This window comes from Zootoca vivipara, chromosome 8 (genome assembly GCF_965207765.1).
Source record: "Zootoca vivipara chromosome 8, rZooViv2.hap1.1, whole genome shotgun sequence".
Lineage (NCBI taxonomy): Eukaryota > Metazoa > Chordata > Lepidosauria > Squamata > Lacertidae > Zootoca > Zootoca vivipara.
In genome coordinates this window covers 33187297-33214476 of record NC_142591.1, presented here as the reverse complement: position 1 = coordinate 33214476, position 27180 = coordinate 33187297, and the positions used below count along the sequence as shown (strand labels likewise).

The following is a 27180-nucleotide window of genomic DNA, read 5'->3' as shown; positions in this document are numbered from 1 at the left end:
GATTTGGTGGGGAGGGATGCATGTGACAGAATACTATTTATTCTGTTGGTTTGTTTAAGCCAAACATGTCCAATGGCATTATCCGATATCTATACCAATACCCCTAAGTACAAAATTCACAAAAATATTTGTCCAAATGACTATACAACTACATCAAGTTTATTTTGCAAATGGTTTGTTCACAGAAGCCTCTCATAACATCCTAGCTGTACATCCTAGCTGTAACTTCATCCCAGCCCACAACTGCCTCTGGATACACCAAGGAATTAATAACATTTGCCTAAGTATTTTTCTGCATTTTCCTTGCAGAAAATGAATGAATGAATATTAATGTTCATTACTAAAGACAAATTATCTCCTGGATATTGAAAAGTCTAGCTACAGAGCCACCTGCGTTCCTCCAAATATTCCAGTTATAGCTAATTTCCTAGAGGTTTTTCATTAAAAAGTTGCTTTGGTCAACGACAAGTCATTTTATTCAGAAAATAGTTAAGCCACTAACAGAATCATAAACAATAAAGACACATTAGCATACACCTCTGTTTTTTCAAGTTGCTGCTAGTCTGTCTTTAACTTCATGTGTCAATTTATACTACTTACATTAAGGTGGTTAGAAATTGGTTGAAAAAGAAATGGTTATTGTAAATGACTGAGCACATCACCACTCCTATTTGTTATGAATTTGCAAAGATAGTGTTCACAGTCGGATTCTTAAGACATGTAGATTTTCAAAGAGGCATGTGATATGATACAAGTGCAACTTTATACATGCACAAGCAAAATGACAATAGCCATGACAAAATGGAATGACTAATAGTGTAACAGAGACTGGGCAGTTAAATCTCTAATCATCTTAAATATAGGTTAAAACTAAAAGTCAGATTTAAACTAAACTCTGGAATCAAGCAGATTTACTAAGCTTGTAAGGAGTCTCAGGACTGTGACTTTCATAAGTAAACATAATTAGTTACAATTATCCCAAGGCCAACTCGACCAGCATTTAAATTAGATGAAAGATGACTTTGGTTCACATGATTTGGTTCTGAATCAGGATAATAAAATATACTTATTCAGGAAAAGGGTAACCAATTTCCTTGAGGATAAGATAGTTCTGAACCAAAGCAAATTTTAAATATGTTACTAGGTTTGAAATCCAAATGTTTATGAACATTTCTTGGCAGAGGCAGATTTAGAGGAGTGTGACTGGTTTGGTCACAATGGGCATGAAATCTCAGGTGTGCCACAACTATAATAGAGAATGGAACACAAGAGGTTGTGGGGCGGCTGAATTTTGGTGTCACATGCTGAAATTTGACACCCTCAAGGTCTGCAACTGCTCTTGGCTTCCTGTCCTATCCTGGTTGTCCTCACAACAGGAAGGGGCACACCCCTCCTACCCCCACCCCTCCCCGGTGCATATATATATATATATATATATATATATATATATATATACACACACACACACACACACACACACACACACACACCGTAATTACTCAAAACAGCTTTATTTCAAACCTGCCATAATTTACAGAGTTCAATAAATGTAATCCTGGTTCAAAAAAGGTAATCGGAACCCTCCATTATTATTATTATATCACTGCTAAATGAGAACTTGAAAATCTGAGAATTCATACAGGCAACATCAGCTGGTATCCTAATCTGTATACAAAATAAACATTTTATTCTCTGCTACCACTCATGATTGTTTTAATGGCAAAGTTCTGACTAATAATTTAAGGTGAAATTAAGAGATTATGTTCTCTTAACTTTGAAACTGGCTTGTTTGGTTGGTAAATATTTTTTTTTCATTTTTGAAACCAATAAAGTTTATTTGTAAAAAAAAAAAAAACTTTGAAACTGGCAGATGATGGTGATGGTGATGATGATTATACCAGTAAATAGACATAATATATTTCAACATCCTGTTTCTATGCAGAGATGGTTTCAATGGATTTAGGGCATGGTTAGGCAAATTAAGGCCCGGGGGCCGGATCTGGCCCAATCACCTTCTAAATCCGGCCGGCGGACGGTCCGGGAACCAGCATGTTTTTACATGAGTAGAATGTGTCCTTTTATTTAAAATGCATCTCTGGGTTATTTGTGGGGCATAGGAATTTGTTCATTTTTTCTTCTTCAAAATACTGTATAGTCCAGCCCCCCACAAGGTCTGAGGGACAGTGGACCGGCCCCCTGCTGAAAAAGTTTGCTGACCCCTGAATTAGGGCATGTAGGCAGTTGCTGTCTACCGTCAGACGGTGGATACATCTGGTTGAGTACTGCACACTAACTACCGGTAGTCATGACTCTTGTAAAGTTTTGGGTGAAAGTCTTGGCCAGCTCTAAACTGGAGATATTGTGGACTGGCACCTTTCGGATGCAAATCACATGTTTCTGCCACTGAGTTATGGCTCTTCCTCTAACCCCTCCTTCAGCTCTCAAGAGTTACATTCCTTTTAGGCTTTTTGTCAAGTAGCTCATAGCATGGAAGCCTTACATGCAAGTTGTACAGGGTTATCTCAGGCCACGCTGCCATGACTGCAGAAACCAAGAACTCGCAAAACAGAAGGAGGACATTTCTTTCCAAGGATATTTGAAAAATGCAACATCAGGCTCTTCAAGGGATGTTTTGGATATTATTTGGCACAGTAAGGTTTAGATGGATAAAACAATTCACATTTTGAGTATAGCGTGAGCACATTTCTCATGCCAAGTGAGATTGATGGCCTTATGACACTTAGCAACTAACGAACTCCAGGACCTTACTTCAGAGGAGACAATGCATAATCCCATACCCCAGGCATGTCCAACAGGTAGATCGTGATCTACCAGTAGATCACTGGATGTCTGTGGTAGATCACCGGTAGATCAGTGGCTTCCCCACCCCCCAAAGAGGCTAAAAAACTTTGGCTCCCCTAAAAAAAACTCAACACCTTTGCCTTGCACCCCTAAAATGACCTGAACCACCAAAAACAGGGCTTTGGGTTTTCCTTCCTAAAAGAAAGCTCAATGACACTTTCCTCCTTCCTAAAGAATCATAGAATCATAGAGTTGGAAGAGACCACAAGGGCCATCCAATCCAACCCCCTGCCAAGCAGGAAACACCATCAAAGCATTCCTGAAGAAGCTCAACAACTTTTACGTGAACCTCCCAAAACAGGGCTTTTCTTCCTAAAAAAAAAAAAAAAAGCTCAAGCTCAACAACTTTGACCTGGACACCCAAAAAGGGGGTAGATCACTGCCAATTTTTAACTCTGTGGGTAGATCGCAGTCTCTTGGAAGTTGGCCACCCCTGCCATACCCCACACAGTGCTAGCGCATTGTATGTATGAAAAATAAAATATGTGAAGCTGTCCTCAGGATCATCTTTATTTCTAAACAAGGCCATACAATCCATGAAGATTATATATTATTACAATAACACACCTAAAAATACAGACACACAATAAGCATGGCATCATATGTAAGAGACAAAACATAATCCGCAGATTATTTCTTAATATATTGTTCCTATTTTTAATTTCCATACTTCAGCAAGCATATGGTCATGTGATTCAGATAGACAGTGTCTATGAAAAGTCAGTTGGCTCAGGAGTGCAATGCCTCAAGGGCAGCCTTTCCCCATAGGAACTGCAATCACCATCTGAGACCTTCCTTCATACGCCTCCTCCATGAGAGGTTCGGAGGGTGGCAACACTAGAAAGGGCCTTTTCTGCAGTGGCTTCCCATTTGTAGAATACTCTTCCTAGGGAGGTTTGGCTGGTGCCATCATTATACACCTTTAAGCGCCAGGCAAAAATGTTCTTCTTTAACCAGGCCTTTGGCTGATTAGGGACCCAGGTGGTGCTGTGGGTTAATCCACAGAGTCTAGGGCTTGCTGATCAGAAGGTCGGCGGTTCGAATCCCTGCAACGGGGTGAGCTCCCGTTGCTCGGTCCCAGCTCCTGCCAACCTAGCAGTTCGAAAGCACATCAAAGTGCAAGTAGATAAAGCGGGAAGGTAAACGGCATTTCTGTGTGCTGCTCTGGTTCGCCAGAAGCAGCTTTGTCATGCTGGCCACATGACCCGGAAGCTGTCTGCGGACAAACACCGGCTCCCTCGGCCTATAGAGCGAGATGAGCGCCGCAAGCCCAGAGTCGGACACGACTGGACCTGATGGTCAGGGGCCCCTTTACCTTTACCTTGGCTGATTAACAGCCTATATCCTTTTAATTGTATTTTGAGGTGAGAGTGTTTTTTTTGGGGGGGGTATTGTTTTGTTTTGTTCTGTTCTTGGTTTTTATTGTGTACTCTGTGCTTTTATCTTGTGAACTGCCCCAAGATCTACAGACGAAGCGTGGCATACAAATTTAATAAATAAATAAATAAAACACCCAAACCCCAACTTTTACAATGACATTTTTTTAAAAAAATTATTCCCAAGAGGAGGCCATCAATCCCAAGGTAGTTATGCTGCATTTTTTCTTATGGAGCCAGTGCTAAACACAGGGGTTTACTTGCTGTTCATATATATATATATAGAGAGAGAGAGAGAGAGAGAGAGAGAGAGAGAGAGCGCATAAATTAATTCTAAGGAATCCAGGCACCATTGCTCCAGCTAGAGTCAATGTCTTGAAAACAATTCCAAATCAAGATGTATGCTGGGCCAATCGTTGGAACTGTGTGCATTCTTTCCATAATGTGAATTCCTCCGAACCCACCCCATTAAGAAAAGGTATGATTTTTTCTATTAATACCATTGACCCGAACATCTCTGGCAATACCAGTTCAAATATTTCCCAACGACAGTTGCTATTACTAACTGCACTGTTTTCTTAACCTGGCATGAAAACATTTCTCTAACATCCCTGTTAATGATAATATAAATTATGCATTACACATCATGACATTAACTCGCAGCATTAAAATTCATCTGGGGGGGGGGAGGGCCGAGCCTGAATCCTGCATCCCATCTATATAGATTTTTTTCCTAGGTATCTGCAAATACACATGCCTCCTTTTCTCATAAATATATTAGCATAGTCATTAATTAACATGTCAGCAAGGGACCAATGTTAATCAACCACGGATAGAACTACTGCATCTACAGTTTTGCAGGTGCGAAAATGTATGATACATACTGCTGAATTCAAAGAGATACCAATAAAATGCTGCCGAGAGAGGTTTGCAGAATACAGAACTCAATGATTGCTTCTAAACAGCATATGGAAATCTAATTCTCATCTCCTGTTCACCAATGCAAGAATAAGTATAAACTCACATCTTCGAGATGAAAACACTTGAAGACGGCACATCTTTTTTAAATGCTGCACTACTGGAGGTATTCGGGGCAGGCATTAGAGACAGACATAAGAATGGCTGACTCCACAGCTACTCTGCCGATGGCTATAAGAAGTCTAGCGCTGAGGGTGAGCTGAGACACTGGTCAGTTTATATGGGGTTCCCACTATATGAATGTGCTGTGGCCAGTTACAGCTCAAATACAGTGGTGCCTCGCAAGACGAATTTAATTCGTCCCACGAGTCGCTTCGTATAGCGAAAAATTCATCTTGCGAGGCACCCTATGGGACGAAAAAAATCGTCTTGTGAAGCGCGCCATAGGAAACCTCGTCTTGCAAGTCTTCATTGAAATCGCAAAACGCATTCGTCTTGCGAAAAATTCATATTGCTAACTACATTGAGCGATGTTATGTTGAAAGGTGAGGACCTAAATATTCTTAATAAACAAGTCAATACCTTTGGAAATCTTACCCTCCGGCCTAAATAGGCCATGTTTCAACCAATAAATGAACACTCATTTAGTGCTAGGGTTCTCATATGAGCAATGCTCTGCCAATGATTTATAGGAATAAAGTTGCCATATATATGCAAATATTCAGAGCTTGCATATATCTATATCTACTCTGGTAATAGTATAAAAGGGTGTTTACTCATTCAAGCCAGGATCATGACAAACCGTCAAACTCACAGATCAATTGCTTGACATTACATGCACCATCACACTCTGTATAATACTTCAGAAAAAGGAACATTTGGAAACCACAAACTGTGACTTCAGATTTATTTATACAATATGGGTATGTACAATTTTACCAAATGTAGGACGATCAAGCAGGGGAACCCTTTAAAACAATTGAATAGTAGAGGAGCTACACGTGAAAAGAACTAAATCTAGGTGTTGTTTTTCAAACGTCATTTTGTCTTGATATATTTGAACATGCCTTGCATACAAATAAACTCTAAAATCTTAAAACAGTTGGAAGTCACAACGGGTAAACATGTACCTAAATGCTTCCTGAAAGCAAATGTCACAGGCCTGGTTTCTATAACCCATATTTTTAAGAAGAAGAAGAGGAGTTTTGGATTTGATATCCTGCTTTATCACTACCCTAAGGAATCTCAAAGCGGCTAACATTCTCCTTTCCCTTCCTCCCCCTCAACAAACACTCTGTGAGGTGAGTGGGGAAATGGGCCAAGGAAATAATAATGATAGGGCATTTGAATCAAGGAGTCTAATCTGACAAAACTAATTCCCTTTGGTGGGGAAACACTGTGAGAGAGTGAGGAGAGGGAGGTGGCGTCAGATTATTTTATTTGAAAGCTATAACTCTCTCTCTGTATATATATGTATACACACACACACACAGAGAGAGAGAGAGGGAGAGAGAGAGAGAGTTAATTTTAGGATATACTTGTAAATTAAGGTTGCCAGACGTCCCCGTTTCCTGGGGACAGTCCTCAGATTTACAAATCGGTCCCTATACACAATCCATTGAAGTTGAAAAGTGTCCCCAGATTCATTGAAAAAAATCTGGTAACTTTATTGTAAGTAGCCTAGATGAATGCTGCATGTGGTGTTTTTTTAAAAAAGGGGGGGGGCTCTCGCCAGAGTCTCTCATACTATATTGCCTTAACTAATTAAAACAATGAAAACCTTTAACTCATAATTGGAAATATCCCACATCTTCTGCTGCAGCCAACAAAGTTTTGCCAGTTTATCAAAAAATTATATTGTCTTGCCTGCCTTCTTGGAATCTAAAAAAGTATGTACTTCGCCCATAGTTGCAAACTCCCACACTCTGTAATGTTCAGTGTTATTAACAGTCTTTGCAGAAAAGGCATTCTTGCTGCAGCTAGCAAATAGGAAACTAATTCTCTATGCTCAGATCTAACTACTCCATTCACATAATTTAATAAGAAGACTGCTGGTGTAATGGAATAGCAGGAACGGTGACAATTCAACTCCATCATCTATATTATATTGTGCCTACTGCATGGAGGCCTCTGAAATCAAGTCCCTGAGCATTATCACAAAATGTTGCAACAGATTGGGGAAACAGCATCAATAGAATACTCACAGTACAGAATCTATATGGGAAAAGAATGTTGTAAGTTTAGTTAGGATTAATACCCTCAGCCACAGTGTAGGGATAGGAAATTCTATGTGTGGTAAGAATGGAAAATTGAGTGGGGGAAAAAAACACTCCAGTGTTAGGGAAGTGAAAGTTCATGGAGCACAGTGGCAGAACAGCTAGAAAAAGGGTGGAAGAGGCAGCAAGAATAGAGGAAAGGTCAAGTGGAAAAAACAGAGGTTTAGGGGAAAAGAAGGTTAATGGGGAGCTGCAGAATGAAGGCACAATGAGATTTCTATGAAAGAAGATTCATGGCTAAGACATTAGCTGGAAGATGAATTTTATACACTGTACAGTAATCATTTGAAGTAAGGCCGTTTCATAGCTGAAGGCTTGTACAGTAGTCTTTATTCATTTAATAATTTGAACACAAACTCCTTACAAATGGCCCTAAAACTATACCTTGCTTTTCTCAATAAATATTCAGAACTAAACAACCGTTTGATGGTGAAAGTTATCCCTATTGCATTAAGCAAATTAACAATGCAAATGAAAGTACTGTCCTAGGTATCTTTAATTACAGCAATGAGACAAAATATGTATCAAGGTCCAGGCATGTCCCACCCATATGTCAGTCACAGTGAGTTCAAGTGGGTTCACTCCCAAATTAATGGCTATAGGATTGCAGCCAAAAATATATGTTAAGAAGATACAGTGACCAGATAATTTTAATGGCTCTAAAATTTCCTGTTTCCAGACACCTTCAGTGGTTTTCAAATATTTATGCCTGTTACAGAATGTGACAAATAAGCATAACTACCACTGGGAGCATACTACAATTACATACAGTAAACATCCATTGTAACCATTTTGCCATGAGATGCCCATGCGTCCTAAAGAGAAGTCTTGCTCCCACACACTAGTTTTTAATTCTGAACAGTTCCTGTGAAGCTGACAGAATTACTTCTAACTTTCACTGTTCCATAGTGCTAGAATTGCTCAATCTAAGCATACTATGAACATCTTGGGAAGGAGAGAGGAGCTGAGCAAAAGGCCCAGTACTCTTCTTGTTGATGCTAGTTAAATGTTTAGGGTTGCACTGTCATGCTTGCTTAATGACTGATGAGCCATCCTCCTGACTCCCCGTAACACTTATTCAGAAAGCCCATTCATTTAAATGGGATTTACTCCAACTTATGTGGACTTGGATAACAGCAAAGAATTGATGCATATGTTAGGTTCTTAGGGCACTAAAACCTTTTCACATTTATTTTCTGTACATTTGATTTCAGGTAAGCTGACATAAGGAGAGGGCAGGTTAGACAAGAGGTTGTGAAAGAGGGAAAGAGATGCATTCCTAAAAGAGTACAGAAAAGGGGGTGGAACTGCAGGAAGGGGAAAAGAGACCCAGCTCCTCAGGGAGGACCTTAGTTAAATTAATAAGCAGATTTTAGGCATGCCTACTCAGAAATATGGCTGTTATTTTAATGATACTTACTCTCTCAAGTAAGTAAGCACAGAACTCCAACTTTTAATTGTTCAATGTTGATTGGGAAGGAAAATTAATTTTAGTTGCTTTTTAAAGAGACTGCAATATGGAAAGACTTTGCAAACTAAATGGAAAAAAGTGTTTTGGAGTGACAACTATACGTTACTTCAGTGGAGGAGAATATGATGAGTTCCTTCACACTTCATCATCCAACAAAGGGGCAACAACATACAGCTGCCACCGATAATAAATTCTGAGGGTGAAATGCTGTTCATTTTGATCTCAGGCAAGCTGACCTTCAGAAGGGGCAAGAGTCACAGAGAGGTGAATTAAAGGTGGCAGAGAAGGTGACACAAGATGGACAAAAGTGAGCACAGTAAAAAGGAAAGCGAAAGAGAGAGACAGAAAGGCAATGCCAGCAGATGAAGAGAAACAGAAAGGTGAGAAATATTTGAGTAGGTAACTGAAATGTGGAAGAAAGCATGAGCAGAGAGAGAGGCAGCAGGCAGATAGCTGGTGACAGAAAGGATCACGGAAGAAGATGAGATGATAGGGAGTGACATCAGACAAAGGAAGCACAAGGGTGAGGCAAAGATGGAGGACAGAAAGTACACATAGGTAGGCAGCGAAAAAGTCACCAGAAGTGACAGAAAAAGGAGGGAAGTGGTGAAACTTATGGAAAGGGGGGGAAAGTGAGAGAAACGCTTTTTTGGTAAAATAATGCAATAGTAATGCTCAATATTAGCCACAGGCTTAGACAAGACTGTCAGAAATCAAGAGGGTTACAGCTATTTTAAAAGGTTAAAAGGTTTGACCTACAATACTGCACATGAAATACTGGCTCATGTGTATTGAAAAAATCTGCATGTCAGCACCTCAGTATGTGATATGCAGTGAAATGCTAGTGCTACTAAATATAAATCAAAAGTTAAAATGTAGAAGTAGGCCATATTCCTGTCTGGGAGTCAGAGGTGGGTCTCGGGTCTCGACTGGTTGAAGGGCACTAGTCTAATCCACGTTGTATTGCAGTTCTAGAGGAGAAGCTTCTGACACTGACTGGATAAGCTAGGCTAAAAATAAAGCTAGCTTGCAAAACATAATATTAAAGCCATTACCTCATAGTTAAGAAGCAATAAATCCACAAATCATACAGAACAAAACATGTGTACTATTACTATTGAGTAATAAGTTATTTGGCAGCTACTTAATAAATTCCCACCCACCCCGCACCCCCTTGATCGTAGCACATCTCAGAACATAAGCATGTGCCTTGAGAGTGCTGGCATAAACAACGGTTGCTGTAATCAAACTTCAAGAATACAAGGATAAATCAGCAATAGAAAATGTGTTCTCGGGAATCACATAGCCATGCAGATCTCCAGTGAAAGGCATGAAATTACAATAAAAAAGCAACATGGATATAATTAAAACTAGGCTACCATCTGTTTGTTGAATAACTATTATACTGGGCACTACCTCTGAAAAGCCAACTGCGCCTCAAACAGGAAGCTCAGTTCACTGAACTATGAGACAGGGCACTTGCTGAATGTCAAATGCCCAATGAAGTCAACACTTGCACCGAAACCATACTAATGTAAGTTATGACAGTGTGAACAATTCAAAAACGATTTACTCAGATCATTTAACGTTTACACTGTAAAGCTCTAATTGCACGATTTCCAATTAAAAATAAATAAGAATGCAAAAAGAGGGGGTTAAAGTAAACATAAACAAAGACCAACAGCCCAGACTTATGCGGGCTACTCTGAAGGACCGGTAGATTCTACCACACCCAATGCAGCTCATTCCCACATTAAGTCTACACAGGACTGTAAACATATTATCTTTGCAAAACTGTCATGCCAACAGAATAACGAAGATTACACTGACTGAGTGATCAGAGTTTTGCCATAAGTGAGTCATAACAGTTTAACCTAGCACTGAAAATGTATAAACATTTACAATATGTAAGGTGTCTGCTTTGAAAAGGGAATGTTGCTGCAAGGTACAAACATTTACAGCATACTGAAGAAGTTGACTAAAATAAATGAGACTTTCTTCTGAATTTTGCTATCTGGCTATTTATTTTCCAGATTCAACATTTAACATTTCTTTTTTGCAATGTGGAACCAAAATATGACAAATCTCCAGCTATCACTGCTCAAAAGTGATTCAATATCGACCTGAGCACGCACAAAGACACTCAACTCTCTTTCTCAAAAAAGTTACAGATAGGTAGCCGTGTTGGTCTGATGTAGTCGAAACAAAATTTAAAAAATTCCTTCCAGCAGCACCTTAAAGACCAACTAAGTTTTTTATTTTGGTATGAGCTTTCGTGCGCATGCACACTTCTTCAAATACACTGAAACAGACGTCTCCCCAGGCAGCTGTCCGCCCCTGGTGGGGGATCGAACCTGCGACCTCGGCGTCATCAGCTCCACGTTCTACCCAACTGAGCTACCGGTATCTGAAGAAGTGTGCATGCACACGAAAGCTCATGCCAAAATAAAAAACTTAGTTGGTCCTTAAGGTGCTGCTGGAAGGAATTTTTAAATTTTGTTTCAAAAAAGTTACTTCATGCCAGTGGTGAGATGGGCAGTGTCAACCCACACAGGATCTCATTTCTCCCTTACAGAAGAAGTCAGTTTTGAGATCATCCCCTAAACAAAGGAAGTATATGTTCCAAAAGCACTCATACAATTTGGCACTTCCAGAGAAAAACAGTTGTTTTCCCTCTGCTTTTTATGCCGCTCTCACACTCTGAGAAAGACAGGACTATAAGGCATATGTATACCTTCAGGAATGCAAAAGTCAATTCCAGAGCCTTCCCCACCATGATAAAAGTAAATAATTGCTCTCTTAACAGCAGTTCTGGAGCCTGGCACTCTGTTCCAGAATTCCCAAACTGTTTCCCTTCAGATATTTTGAACTACAATTCCATCAGCTCCAGCATGAATGGCCATTGGTTAGGGATGACGGCAGTTGCAGTCCAAAACATGTGGAAGACACACAGCCAGAGAAAGCTGTTCTATTTTAACTATTACATTAATGGTAATAATCAGTGCTATTTTTCTAGAAAAAGTGGTGCTGGAACTCAGCCATGGACACTTCCTTCATGACAATGGTGCCCCCCTGAGAGGTGCTGGAACTGAGTTCCTGTGAGCTCCCCCTGAAAAGAAAGCCCTGGTAATAATTTCAGCCATAAAATTGGGTTAAGAAAACACTCACATATTTCTGAACATCAGAGGTAGTCCTTAGTTGGTCACCATTGTCAGAAGCAATGCATTACAATAACAGGTGTCAAAAGCTCTTGCAATGGATGCAAGAAGTTATTGCCTTTCATGTAAGTGAAAATACACACATCGAATGACACCAAAACGCATGGCACTGTCAAAAATGTGAACAAACTTTTTGACAAAAACACATAAACCAATACTAATTACTGCTCCCGAGAAGAAATACATCACAGTTTGAAGCATGTACAGTATAAACATATTTTTGAAAAAATTACCAATGAAATGCAAAGGTTTGGACAAGGTCTTTCTAAACAGCCAGATGCTATTACAGTACAGCTTCTTGTGCTGGAGTTAAGATTAAGGAAGATCAGTGCTACAAATTTACTTTCCTGCCAAGCAGGTAGTATTACAAAGTACCCAATCCTGAAACAACTTGTATGGATGGATAGAAAGCATTGAGCAAGTGCTTAATTCAAAACAATGAAAAAGATGAAACCCTGGTTCCATTAAACCACAACAGGTCCTTTCACAACACAATCCAAGATAGTAATCTGGAATATGATATTAACAGAGTGTGTGCATCCATTAGCGCAGTCTCACTTATGGCTCCACATGGATGGATTAGATGTAAACAGCCCTAAAATCTATTGCATTACACTGTTTGGACAAAACAACAAAGGACTGACACTCTGCATATGAACGAATCAAAAACAACATACAGAAGAACTAAAAGAGCAGTTTCTGTGTCCTTGAACAGGGTCATGAATACATCTCTCAAGTTGGCCTATCTGACAAATGAAAAATAAGGGTGCTATTGATTTCACCTTATTTGGGTCTGATATTGTTATTCTGGCAACTCTCAGAAGTAGAAGATATGGGAGAGAGCTATAGAGGTCCATTCAACTAACTTTTTCTTAGAGCTGACCCATTGAAATTAAATTCATCATGGTTATTAATTTCTATAGGTCTGCTCTAAGTAAAAGTTAGCTGAACACAACCCATATGCAGTGCGTGTGTGTGTGTGTGTGTGTGTGTATTATACGTTGTAAATTCCTTCAGGATGCCTCACAGGAGAAGGTTAAAAAATGAAATAAATAAATAAATAAATACAATATTAACACCTGAAAGTGTACAGATTGCTCATTTATGTGAAGTGAATTGTGCCTTCCACACCTATAAATAAGCCCTGAGATGTTGGAATAAATTTTGAAGCAAAGATTTAGAACGCCCGTGGTTCTTTTGATTTGTTCTTTGCACTGATATTGGGTCTTCTTAAATCTTAAGAGACATCCCTCTGGATTTCTTTCTTCTTCTTTTTAATGAGATGATATTCATTGGCACATATGTGGGTACTGTGGCGGATTTAAATGTTACTGCAATCATCACAGGACCTGAATAAAAACCTGCCAGCTAGAACCAGTAAATGACAACAGGTTGTTGTAGTCCCATACCTAGTACTTGGGCAAGCTTACATCCCCTTCTGCCTTCTTTAGAAGTCCATCTAGCACAGTAATACTGTCCATACTGACTGGAAGCAGTTCCCTGAGGTTTCAGGCAAGGGGACATTCCCAGGCCTACCTGGATTAAACCAAGGACCTTCTAGTTTCAAAGCAGATGCTCTACCACTGAGCTACAACTCTTACCAAACTCCAGCAGCCGACCAAGATACCTTCTGGAGCATCAGTAAGATCATTATATGTAACAGGTAAAGAAGTCAACAAAGAAAACGATGGTTATTCCTGAACTGACCTAGTCAAGTATCAGATAAGAATGGCTGAGAACCTTTAAGGGTACTTGCTGCTAACAACCGCACATTATCTCACTGCTCATAGAAGTGCTCCTGAGAGGCTTCCCTAGGAGACTATTGAAGTGAAGGGTAGAAAGAGACCTTGCTGTTGCTTTCTTGCCCCATCAGCAGTATTCATTGGTTGAGGCTACACTTCCTAGGAAATCAGTTGAACTTGTTCAGACCCAGGCCCGGCTCGCCCATTGGCTCTAGTGGCGCAATGCACCACAGCGCCTGGGTGATCAGGGGGCGCTGAGGGGCGCCCCAGCAAGTGGAGGAGCTGCGCGGCGGCCTCCCTTTTCCCTCCGCCAGCCGCGCCGCTCAGGGGAGAGCAGGGAGGTAAGCGAGCGGAGCAGGGGCATTAGGACCCCACTCCGCTCTGCAGGGTCATCCCTCACCCCGGTGCTGCGTTTCATTAGTAGAGGTGACGCCACATGGCAGCAGCTCTACCAATGAAACGCAGCGCCAGGGTTGGCGGGAAGGCTGTCAAACTTCCGAGGCCAGGAGCCGTGCAGCCTCTGAGGCACCTCGGCTGCTCCTGCAAAGAAGGCCGCTTCCTTGCTCCAGGCCCGGCGGTAGCGGGGTGGCCCTTCCTCCTCGGGTCCTGCCCTGCGCTCCTCAGGTGGCGCAGCAGAAATGCGTCGGGGCTGGCGGTCATGGGTGTCCCAAGTGGGAGGGCCTCTGGCTTTGGCGGCGGCGGCCCTGCTGGTGGCAGCGAGGGGGCGCTGGGCTGGCAACGGGGCCTGCCAGACTTGGAGCTCGGAGAGGCCGGCGGAGTCGCGCTCCCCTTGCAGCAGCCTCCCGAGCTCACCCGGCAGCTCCTCCGCAGGCCCGTGTACAACAGGCCTCCACTGGGCAGGGAAGCGGAGCTGGGTGAGCTGGGCCGACCCGTGCGCCTAGAGCTGAGCGCCACCGAGCAGCGGCGCCAGGAGGAGAGCATCCAGAGCCACCAGAGGTGAGTAACTTGGAGCCGGGAACCGTGCAGGCCGAAGGGAAGGGGGGGGCAATTTTTTTGCGCCAGGGTGCTGGGTACCCTTAAGACGGCCCTGTTCAGACCTCTGAGTAAACATACAAGCTTATGTGTCATTATGATCATGTTGTGTATATGGATTGCAGACCAACCTGTGTATTCAGTCCAATCTCAGTTGTCAAATGTAACCTGTTCCGGAAAACCGTTCGACTTCTGAAATGTTCAACAACCAAAAACTGAAAGTGGAAGCCTCAATGGAATATGAGGCTTCCTCCTAAGTAATTGTAGTTGCAACTGTGGAATTACTGTAAGTGCTGCACCAGTGAAAAACTTGCGAAGCAACCTGCTTCCCAAGAAGATTCACTTTCCACCACTGAAAACATGTGAATTGTGCATTTTTCCCATTTTGAATGATTTTAATAACTATCCACACACTGCATAGCCACAGAGACCCATTGCACGTCCCTGTAAAAAGCTGCATCTGGTTCCCCAACCAATTTATGCCACTGGGTTATCATCTGGTTAGTGATTACAAACCGTTCCCATGCCTGTTAAAAGAAAAATTAACATTTCCAACCAGCTAAACATATAAAATGCTTAAGTTCTGCAGCCCGATTTAAAACGTTGTTCTCCACTATTAATCCTTTTTGAGTCATCGTTGCTTATTTTTGAATTATCACGGCTTTGTTTTTCTTGGCACGTATAAAACACACACCCCGAATGCCAATTCGCAAAGCATCATTATTTTAGGGGATTCACTGCCGAAAGATGTGGTGATGACCACTAACTTGGATAACTTCAGTAGATTGGGCAAATTCATGGAGGATATGCCTATCAATTGTTATTAGATATGATGGTTTTATAGAACCTCCATGTTCAAATGCACTATACCACCAAATAGAAAGTGCCAGTTCCTGAACACCTCCTGCCTCCATATGGGTTTCTTAGAAGCATTTGTTTGGCTACTGTGGGAAACAAAGTCTGATCCATCAGGGCTTTCTTTTGTTCCTGATGTTGTGCATGCCAGATTTGAAGAGTATACTCATTTACAGTTGCCATCAACTTTGGATCTGAGCTTTATCTAAACAAATCTTCACCTGTATGAATTAGATATAATCTAATAAAGTGTTCAAATGATTCAGTATTTTTTTAACCCTACTGGTGGTGAATATAGCTTTCAGGGATTAAGGCCCTGCAAATGAATGAGAGGCCTCTTAACTGCATCTTTCACATTGTCTAAGGTCTAAATAAAGGCATGCCTAATATTAAATGACTCAGAGTAAAACAAACAGAACTGAAGATCACTTTATTACTCAGAGTTTACTCAAGATGGCTATGGCAGTAACTCTTGTGAAACTGAAGACGCCTCCTTGGATAACTGAGCTCTAGTACTAATTATGCCACAAATGTTCCTATGCGAGCTCAGCCTCCAGTTTTATTAGAAAACCCATATATAACTCGATTCCCTCTCTCCTACCAGTCTGAAAGAGAGCGTTCAATTATATATATATGCAAGTATCAACATGACATCCTCCAGATTTTGATAGGATACAATTAAACATCATACTGACAGAAAAGGAAGCAACCTAGCAAAACAAGCTTCTCTTCTGCCTTACACAAACACAAGAAGATAATATGTATATAGCCGCTGGAATATTTATGTTTCAGAGCAATAGTCATCCTGTGGACTGAGCTGAAGGGCTGTTTCTGTTTTTATTATTTAGCTGAGACACATCACTGGTTGGGAAAACATTTTGTGGGATTTGTTTCATCTCTAAATGCAGCCGCTGATTACACAGCAGAGGAAGCCTGCTTACAACAATGTAAGGCCTGGTGTCAACTTTTCAACTCCTTTATAAGTTGTTAAGGCCTTAGAACTCCGGAGAACACTCTGTGCAGACCTCCCTCCCCTATGATTAAGATGCAACATGACATAACAACAACAACAGCGACGAGTCTCTCCCATTTCAATGAACGAATGCATATTTGCGTCAATACGCACGGGCTTTGGATTCCCAGCCACCCACTTCTCTGAAAAAGCCCAGAACAAGAATAAGAGTTCATCTAAGATCTGCAATCCGCGATCCATCCTTCTCCCTTTGTTATGCAGACCTGCGCTTGCCTTCATCTCACGCCCAAGAAATACATCTGGGTTGCTAAAGTTTCACCTCTTCCAGACTCGAGTAAAGATCTCCTGTTTGAACACACACACACACGCCCCGTTTTCCCAGTACCCTCTTTCCCCAAGGAAAGCTTCCCAGCGATTGGAGGCGGTGGGGTGGGGTGGGGGGTGCAGGCGACTAATCCCCCACTGTGCGGCATCTTAACTATTTATCTACATCTGTGCATGCTGCATATTTCCCTTCCAGCCAGCCAGCCAAACCATTGCACCTCATGCTTTCCCTCCTCCCTCCTCCCTTTTAAACACTTGTGCAACAATTGCTGCGCTCGCCACGCCTTGCGACGCTCCCTCGCTGCTCTCCCTTTTCCACAATAACAAAACTCAAGTTGAAAATAGAAAGCAATTACCTCCCGAGTCAGTGTCCTCCGCCAACCGGAGCCCCACATAATCCAAGAGGGCAGCGCTCTAACCTCCAGAGCTGCTTGCTTCTCCTCCTCCAGAAATTGAGCCTCGCCTGGTTTCTCAGGGGCTGCAGCGGTCTCTCCCCCCACCACCACCTCCACTTTTCTTTTCTTTTGGGTAGCGCCTTGACAAATCCTCTCCCTCTCTCTCTTTTGCCTTTGTTAAGGGTTAGAAGTTGAGCTGTGCCTGTTCTCTCTCTCTCTCCCTCCCTCCCTCTCTCTCTGCCTCTTTCACTTCTTGTATTACAGTTACATGGCTGTGTGACGTTTCTGGCTACAGAAAAAGGGGGAGAAAACAACTGAGGGTGAGAGCCGCCTGCCAGGGCGAAGCTCCTCCCTTCTTCGCCTCTCTGCTGCTTTCCCCTCCCTCCTTCCTCCAGACTAACACACAGCAACAAGCTGTTTTTGGGGTGGGGGGGGGGCGTGGAGAGAAAACAGCTCTGCCTCTGCCCTTCACAGGTATAAACCCTACCGTCCCCCAATCCTTGCAGCTCCAAGCCCCACTCAAAAATCTCAAACATCATTTATTATCCTGATTATTACCAGTATTGGGTCGTCTGGGGTTTTTGGCTTCTTCTGGGATAGTTAATTGTAGTCCCAGAATATAATAAAAGCTGGCACTGCTACAATGGGTAGGGCAAAGCCACTCCTGCTATTCTGCTGCAAACAACTGCACCTTGAAATGACACTACCTTTCTCCCATACTGGTGCCAATGTCGCTGAGGGGGTCTGCCAGGCATGTCTGCAGTAGTTCTCAGAAATAATCCTAAAAGCGCACTTCCCCCTACGCACGCATGGTTGCTCAGGAGGAAGTCCCATTGCGTTTGATGGGTTAGTGTACAGAGGACTGAAGCCTCGGCCTCCGACCCTAGGCTGGGCGTTCTGATTTGGAAGACGTTCCACTGGAGGAAAAAAATAGGGTTTACTTCTGGTTTATGCATGCATAGGACTGTGCTTGTAAGTGCACTTTTGAACCACTATTTCTGCGTATACAGAGCAGAAAGCAGAACATACATTTCAGCCAAGTGGGTTTTCCCTTTTTGCATGGCAGATATGGGAAATGTAAATATGCTTAAACAGGTTAATCCTATGGAGGTTCCCCCCCCCCAATGGAAGCCCCATGGATTTCAGCAGGACTTTCTCTCAAGAAGTGCATAAGTCTACACCAGGTGTAGTGACTAAAATGTTGGACCTGGAAGCAGTAGCGGAGCTTCATGCTCCGGCACCGGGTGTGTGTGTGTGTGTGTGCGGAGAGCAGGGGGTGGGGGTGGAAGACTAGTTTTCAAATAATTGTTTGGCTACGAGACTCACCAAATGACCTTGGCTGACCTAGGTCTGACCTACCAAACAGGGTTGTTGTGAGAGGCAACTGTTATGCCACCTTGAGCTTCTTGGTGGGAAAGTGTGATATAAATGTAATCATGAATAAATGGATATACATAGGGCCTTTTTTCAACCGGAACTCACCAGAATTCAATTCTGGGCAACCCTCAGGTGGGCACCATTGTCATTATAAGAGGACAAGCGAGGCGCTCATGGTGAGTCTTTTTCTGGAAAAATAGCACTAGGTATACATAGGATTTGGCTATTGGTGTCAAGCAGGAAAACAGACATCACCACTACTAACACCACGTTGGCCTGAAAGCTGCCATGGCTTGTTCTGTAACATGAACAATGTTCTTGCTAATGCCACAGCGTGTAACAATGGGTGCACGCCTGACCTAATAAAACAGAGGGAACTGGTGACATTGGAGTTCAAGGGGTGAGGACTATATTCAGTTACTGCTGCCTATGGTAATTAGCTGCTGAAATATTGATAGATCTCCCCCACCTACTCTTGTCCCAGGTTGAGATGGAGAGAACAAATAGGAGGAAATGATTTAAAAAATAAATAAATCTGGTTCTTAAAACTATGCAGCTGAATAGCAAAATGTTCCTCGTGTGAGGTTTTGTCCTCTTTAAGTTACACTCTCTTTTTTTTCTTTTTCAAAAAGTTAAATATATGGCTGCCAAGTGAGTTAATGAAAAACCCTTTGGTAGTTAACTCATTTAGCATAGCAGCTATGAAATAAAGTATGTGGCACAAGGCCAAAGCATAAAGGACTCTTCTTTGAACCTACTCAGGTTTCTCTCTCTAACAAGAAAAATAGTTCTGACCATCTTCCGAAAGAAGTGGGCAGCTGGCTTCTAGACAAAAGGGCGAATTTAGGCCTTCAGTTGTCCATCCTGTCCCATTACCCAAATACAGATCATGGAAAAACCCAGGAAATCAACCATTTATCCTGGAAAGCACAGAAACCTCATTTGCCCCGAACAATCAATATACTAACAGGCAGTATGTTCCTCATACAAAACCAGAATCAATTATAATATTGATATAACAGGAAACAAATGAAATCGCAAAGCAAAGAATTTGCTAAGTACAAAGCAGGGAAGGACACATTGCAGCTATTCATTTTTAGGGGGCAATCATATACAGTACTTGAGATTTGCCGTAGAAACTGGCAAAGCCATGCTAGGCAGGCAGAATGCCAGATGGGCTGTCGCCCTGACAGATATGTAGAGCACTCTGTTGGCAGAGCCGTTCCAGGATTAAAAAGGCCAATATCAGGCAGAGTCATGGGCCACACAGGGAAGAACTCCAGACATCGTATCCTACAATCCTTCAGTCCACAGACACGTCCCCATCAACAGCACAATATTACATCAGTGCTCAGCCTATCACAAAGAATCCACACAAGCAGCTGAGATATCAGTGGAAGGGGGTGGGGATTTAAGCAACCCCTGCATGGACAATCACTCCAGTCACATCCTCATGGCAAAGCATAGGACCCATTCATAGCACACCACCATCAATAGATAAATCCCACACAGAGACATCCTAAATCAGCTGACAGAGTGCATAGAGCTATGTACCACTCTGATCCAATATTAGAAACTCAGATATATAAAGCTAGGCACCAAATGGCTCCTTAAACCAGGGTTACAGTTGCCAAAATGGAATGAAATGCGTTCCAGTTGTGCAGATAAAACCCCACAGATAAAATTCGAAAGGATGCACTGTTATTGTGTGAAAACAGGCAAGATCCAATGATCCCCAGGCCTGCATCCCCAGATGGTGGAGACATAGGCACCATTCTGGCGCCGTACATCTTCACTTGGTTGCAAGTGACCGATAACTGTAGCAGGTAACTCACCATAGGGCTCCAGATTCCTATCACCAAATTCCACTCCATCCCAACAACAATGAAGTAAATAAAGGGGAAAACACATCCTGTAACGCATGCCTGCTTCAAGTGTCTCCCTCTACCACACCCCCTTTGCTATGTGCGACTACGTCCATCTTGTCTAAACTGTACAGCTTTATTTACAGCAACCGCACTGCCTGCTGCCTTTTACACGATGTTCTCTTGCCTCCTATCACGGCTACCTGTTGACAAAGGCAGGCACTCCTCTGCAACTATTGCCACTTCTGGTGAGACACTCAGGTGCACTTTTGCCTTACAGGATCACTTTTGCCTTACAGGCTCACTTTTGCCTTACAGGGCTGAGCACTCAGGCAGCACCAGTCACTGCTCTCTCACACCTGCTCACAAGAACCCAATATGCATCCCTCTACAGAGATTATGTTGGAGAGCTGTTGGCTACTGCTTGATATTCTCTCTTCTCTTATTTTTAAATGGTTTGTTTTTGTTTTTTAGGTAAATATACACAGAACAAACAAGGAACAGTAAAAAATTGAATACAATATTTGTCTTTCCCTTGATCACCACAGCTACAGGATCCGCCCCACTCCCCACTTTGCACTCATCATGATCAAAATCCACTCCGTAACCTGCAACAGTGACCAGCATGCTCCCAAAGGTTCTTGATCTGCAGAAAAGCTCTATTTCAGACAGATGCAACAGGTGAAGATGTCCTTACTATGGAGCTACTACCCTCATATCTGTGTCAAGCCACTGTACAATCCCTGCTGGAGTGGCTAGTTAGACACACACACACAATAAATAAATAAATAAATAAATAAATAAATAAATAAATACTTTCCTTCCAGAATCACCTCCATCCTGGATGCTGTTCAATAAGACTATGACATTATCATACATGTTGTTCCTCTGAGCTGCATCCAATACGGTACTAGTCTAACTCAGAGTAGACCCATTCAAATGAATATACAGACTTACATTGTTCCATTGATTTCAGGAAGTAGATAAATAGGTACCGCTCAGGCAGGAAGGTAAACGGCATTTCCGTGCGCTGCTCTGGTTCACCAGAAGCGGTTTTGTCATGCTGGCCACATGACCTGGAAGCTGTACGCTGGCTCCCTCGGCCAATAACGTGAGATGAGCATCGGAACCCCAGAGTCAGGGGTCCCTTTACCTTTACCTTTACTCTGGGTTACCTAGCTAAATACAACCATTTCCCTCTAGGTCTAGGAAAATGTAAACTGGGATCTTTCCATGGGCATAGCCAGGATTTTTGTTGAGGGGGGCAGGACTTTTTTGGGGGGGGGGAGAATCGAAGTGATTGGTCAGTTAGTTAAGTATTCCTATTGTTTTTGATCTAGGGGGGTCAGCTGCCCCCCTTGGCTATGCCCATGGATTTTCCCCTAACCCCCTAGAAAAATCTGGCTCAGAATGGTTCTCTAAAGCAGGCAAAGAGCTTATGGGTTCTGGCAGTGGCCTTCCCCGCCCCCACTGCCTGGACCCCGAAGGGCCAAACCTCTCAAGGTATGCAAGTGGGATGGGCATTGCTGCCATGGTGGGCATAGGAGGAGTATCTTGCAAATCCACAGCCTAACATAATTGAAGCATAGTATAGGATTGCTCCTTCCATGAATGTGCTCATTGTGTGGTGTGGCATTCACAAAGTATGCTGCCTAACAGTCAGGCTGTTGTGCCATGATGGTTAAATCTGACATTTGCTAAAGCGGACTTTTAAATTTAAATTATTTTTGAGGTTGTTTTTTTTTAACCAACCACTTGGTGCAGAAAGAATCGAGAGGGCACTGCCTGATTCATTATTATTATTTGGCTACACAGCTGTCTGCTTTGAAAACCATGAAGAAATCAAACACACCCATTATGTTACAGAGGTGGTGTGAATCTGCACTATCTTAAAGGCCAAAGAACAACAAAACCCTCTTTAATAGCAATGGCTTTCAAAAGTGATATAAATAATCATTCTTGGATTGAAAATGGGTGGAATTTCTGGATGCACTCCACCTTTTTCTCCCTTCAGATAAGCGAGTCTGCCACATTGTTCAGATACACCCATAGATCATTTTATACTTCCTTGCCTTCAGCAGGTCTCAACTTGATACTTAAAACCAGCTCCTTAACGATAACTCTCTATTCATGATTCGAGTTTCTGGTCCCAAGGACTGGATTTTAGTTCACAGCAGATGGGCGGGGGTGGTGGGGGAGGGAAAGTATTAATTTACCTATCTCAATACTGACGTATATCCCAACAAAGACAGATGCAGGCACAGAGAAAGAGAGGGAGAGGGAGAGAGAAACACAAGGGCACAGCAGCACCGCTTTCCCGAGCCTGTAATGTGGAGTTGCAATGCAAAGGCAGCAAGGAGGGCTGGAGCTGCTGATTGGACGGTGGGTCTGCCAATCTTTGCAGGAGGGCAGAGTCAAGCGAACCACAGCTACTTTGCATCGGTGTTTCCCATTCTTCTTTGCCACTGTGTGTCACATTGTGTGAACCCCTCCCCCCACCTCTCCCAAAAACAACACCCCACTGTTTAGGAAGCAACAAACATCCATATCCATGGAGGAGTTGGTCTCCTTCACCAAAAGCACTGGAGATGGAAAATATTAATGTATCACTTCAGTGGAGAAAGGGGAAAAAAAACGAGAGTTGGAGTCTGTAACACACTATTAGCTGTAAAGCAGAGGGAGGAGGGGGAGGAGGAGGAGGAGGGAGGAGGAGGAAGGGACCCAGAGGTGAGGTGAGAGGAGTTGTGTCACTCCATTGAAAGAGGCTTTGACCTTACGTTGATCTCCTAAAGTCTCTGAATCCATTACTATTATTACCATTACTGTACCATTATTATTTTTATTCTTGCAGGTCAATTGGGATTATAACAGCACCCCCAACTCTTGTCTAATTTGCGAACTCATTAGTCTAATTTCATTATTTAATCATGCGCCAACCAATCGAGCTTCCTTAAGAAAGGACTGACCTATTTTTGGCTGGAGATAAACGATCATGTTAACAGATGTTAATCTTGTAATCTGTTTTCCTGTAAGCACTTCGCATGCCCGCTTTTTAGACATTAACGACAAGAACAACAACATATACACACACACATTAGAAAAGGGACGAATTGACGTCACTGTTCAATACTCCGGTGGTTGTTTTTTTTTAATAGAACTGGGGGGGGGAGAGAGAGAGAGAGAGAGAGAGAGAGAGAGAGAGAGAGAGAGAGAGAGAGAGAGAGAATTCGCCCCCTATGCTTTCAAAGACATGAAATCTTTCCCCACTTTATAAATGCTGATTTGTTCTGCCTCAACTCCCACGGGCTTTTATTTGCATTTCAAATTCCACAGGTTACACAGATCGCTTTTTACACACACACACACACACACACACACACACACACAGAGAGAGAGAGAGAGAGAGAGAGAGAGAGAGAGAGAGAGAGAGAGAGAGAGAGACTGTAAACCAACAATAAAGCACTGCACGGAGATTGAGAGAGGTGAGGGGGCAGGGGGCCACATCTGGATTAGATAAAGACCATGCATTAATAGATCTCCATAAATGGTCTAGAAGAAACAACAACAACAACAAAATATCCTTTTACAAGCTGGAGGGGGGGGGCTGCCTGAATTTGCAAGATCTTCTAGATCCACACAATATATTTTCCAGAGCGTCCTGGTCTACTGATGGGAGTTTTTTTCAGCGCTTCTGGAGCAAGATCGTTGCCGCGGGGAAGTGGGCAGCATTTTCTAGAGCTCTGCAGCTGCAGAGGGCAGGCGACCCGAAAGCCAGAGCACAAAATTGAGACCACCTCCCTGTCACCTTAACCTGGAGGAAAAACGCCTCCTGCGCCCTGAGACTTCTTGCAGCTCTACTCCGACCCCTCTAAAGTTTCCTCAACTTGTCGAAACAGCTTGATTCAAATGACGGTTGCAAGCAAGTAGTATTATGCTAATTCTGGGTGGAGATGGGAGGGGCAGAGGAGGAGGAAGAAGAAGAGGAGGGTTTCATAGGACAAAATGTCTGCATTATTTCTCTTCTCTGCACCCCCCCCCCACCAGTCCTCTCATCTCTCTCTCTCTCTCTCTCCCCCCCCCTCCCACCTTCCCGGTATATCCAATGGGCAGGACTAATCTCCGGGATTGCCCTCCAAGGACTCCCTTCCTCTCCACCTAATTTACAGCCCTCAACTTTCCAGGATAAACTAGTCCTTTTAATTCAGCTGATGGGAGAGGCTCAGGAGGGGTTGTGAGGGGGGGGGAATGGAAGAGAGAGAAGTGGCGAGGGGAAGAGGACGGACACACACACACACACACACACACACACACACACACACACACACACACACTAAGCAATAAATCAATCCAATCTGCAAATACCCTTAATAATGTAAGTGGCTCGTTCCCAAGCTGGAGAAGCATCGCCTCCCTCCCGCAGCCTGCAAACATTTCATTTTTTAAAAAGACAGGCAGATTTCTTTCTTGCGTGCGAGATCTCCTCCCCACCCCTCTGTACAAAGTCCAAATGTTCACAGTTTTAAAAAATAACAACATATAGCGACAATCCATTCAGCCCCCGCAAAATACCATTTTTTCTTCTCCTCCTCCCTCTGCCTACCCCCCCCACCCCTTTCAAAGAGCCCAAAGTTATCGTTTCTGTAAAAAAGTCTCTTCCATTACCGAGCGAGATTAACTATTAATTGGAAACGCGAAGTTTTTCCCACGGGCGTATTAAGAATATTCTCATCTCTCTCCTCCTCTTTCTGATCCCCTCCCATCTTCTTCCTCAGCACTTCCAAAGAAAAAAGAAAGAAAAAAGAAAGAGGGAGGGAGTGGAGAGAAAAGAAGGGCTTAACTATCTCTTCCCGATCCCCTTACCTTCTTGCAGTTGAGGTGAAGCGATTTTGAGAAGGACACAGACAAACAAGAAACCTGAAGGTGAAACCATGCGCTGAAGGCAATAAGGAAAGAACTGCACATGATTCACTGCGCCAGCTCCACTCCGGCGAGCAGCGAGGGGGGCGTCTCTACACCCCTCGGTGCCAAGCCCTGGCCAAGGGGTCCTCCGGCTTCAAACTTTCCACCGCCCTTTAGCCCATCTGGGAATCCCTTGAGGGCTCCGGGATGGAAGGCGACGGGAGGAATCCCCCTCTCCTTTTCCTGGTCTTTTTCCTCGCAGCGTATAGGTTGACGTCTTCCCCCAGCCGGGCGAATGGTCTGTTCTATATTAAATGCACACACTGTCTACTATTGTCTCATCAGCACAAAGTTCTTGTATTATGCGGGGAAAGTCTAGATAGCCAAAAGCGAGTCACATAAAAAACAATTATTCCACTAACAGGACTGATTCATTAGCAGATCTGTTATTCATCTCTGCTTCAGCCAAATGACTAAATAGATGGGGATTAAAGGAAACTATATATTCACATACAAAGTATGCAATTTTGTATAATTTCGACTCTCTCGCGATAGATACCATGCTGCTGGGTTGCCCATTTTCTTCTTGTTAAATTGTTGCTGTCCTTATTGCTTAATTCAGAGACGTCTGCTGCAGACAACTTCTCCATGAAATCTTGGTTTGACATTTGATGCGTGTGGCTTTCCTGGGTGCATTAATTTCATCACAGGTACATGCTGTACTAGAATGACCACACACAAATTATATACGTTCAGTAATCTCATGTGGCAATGTACTGGAAGCTGAAAGAGAAAGCTATGCACACCGCTCCTTCTTAAAGGCATACATTATTTTGTATCAGAATCAGACATTTGTCAACTATGAATTCGGTTTGCATCGCAGTTTTTTAAATAAACACAGTTGTATCATTGGGTGTTGTCCAAAACATATCAACCACAGTGTGCATAGACAGGACAAATATGTGTGTGCTTGTATCATGTGACGATAATCATCAAGGTAGAGTAGACCCATTGAAATCAATGGACATGATTCATTTAAAATCATGACTCAAGTCCATTGATCTCAATGGGTCTACTCTGAGTATGCCTTGATTGGATACTATCCAATATGTTTGGCAATGGAATTCCCTAAACAAACGTGTTACTCATTGAGAGGAGTCATAATATCTGAAGTGGCTTACTCCTGCGCCGCCCTTTCTTTTAAACAAGAGGCTTCAAGAAGAAGACAATACTACTAACAGTGGAAAGAGTTGGAACTTCTCAGAACAAATCCATTTGCCATATATCTTATTTTTAAAAAAGATAAGCTCCAAACTTTATCTCATATTTTCCAGGATGCTTTCTAAAGCTCACTTCAATCGCCCAAACACACAGCTGATATATGTTGAGTTCTGAGGTTTTTTGGAGCCTCAAATTAATTGGCTGAATTGTGGTGCTAGGTGCTGGGTGTGTTGGGGGTAAGAATGGAGCTTTGTTTTAGTCTTTGCCTAGTACTGTAGTGTGTGATAACTGGCAAAGGCAAAATTTTTGAGGAGTGTTGATTCGATCTTTCCATTTCCCTTCCATTGCATATTCACCCTCTTCCCCCCTCCTCCCTGCCCAACCATGATTACTAAGCACTTAAAAGGAGCATGCT

The 27180-nt window shown here is 42.8% G+C and overlaps 1 protein-coding gene across 3 annotated transcripts in view; it reads right to left on the bottom strand.

The window, feature by feature from the left end:
- The window catches only part of ZNF516 (zinc finger protein 516), a 118272-nt gene extending 92069 nt beyond the window's left edge, over positions 1-26203 (bottom strand). For 2 of the 3 annotated variants that reach the window (XM_035126325.3, XM_088676264.1), the window contains exon 1: positions 17365-18176. The gene's annotated coding sequence lies outside the window, so the exon portion shown is untranslated. Of the gene's footprint in view, positions 1-17364; positions 18177-25505 lie in introns of those variants that run through there. The other variant, XM_035126324.3, reaches the window with a different exon arrangement.
- Between the last annotated feature and the right edge of the window lie 977 nt (positions 26204-27180).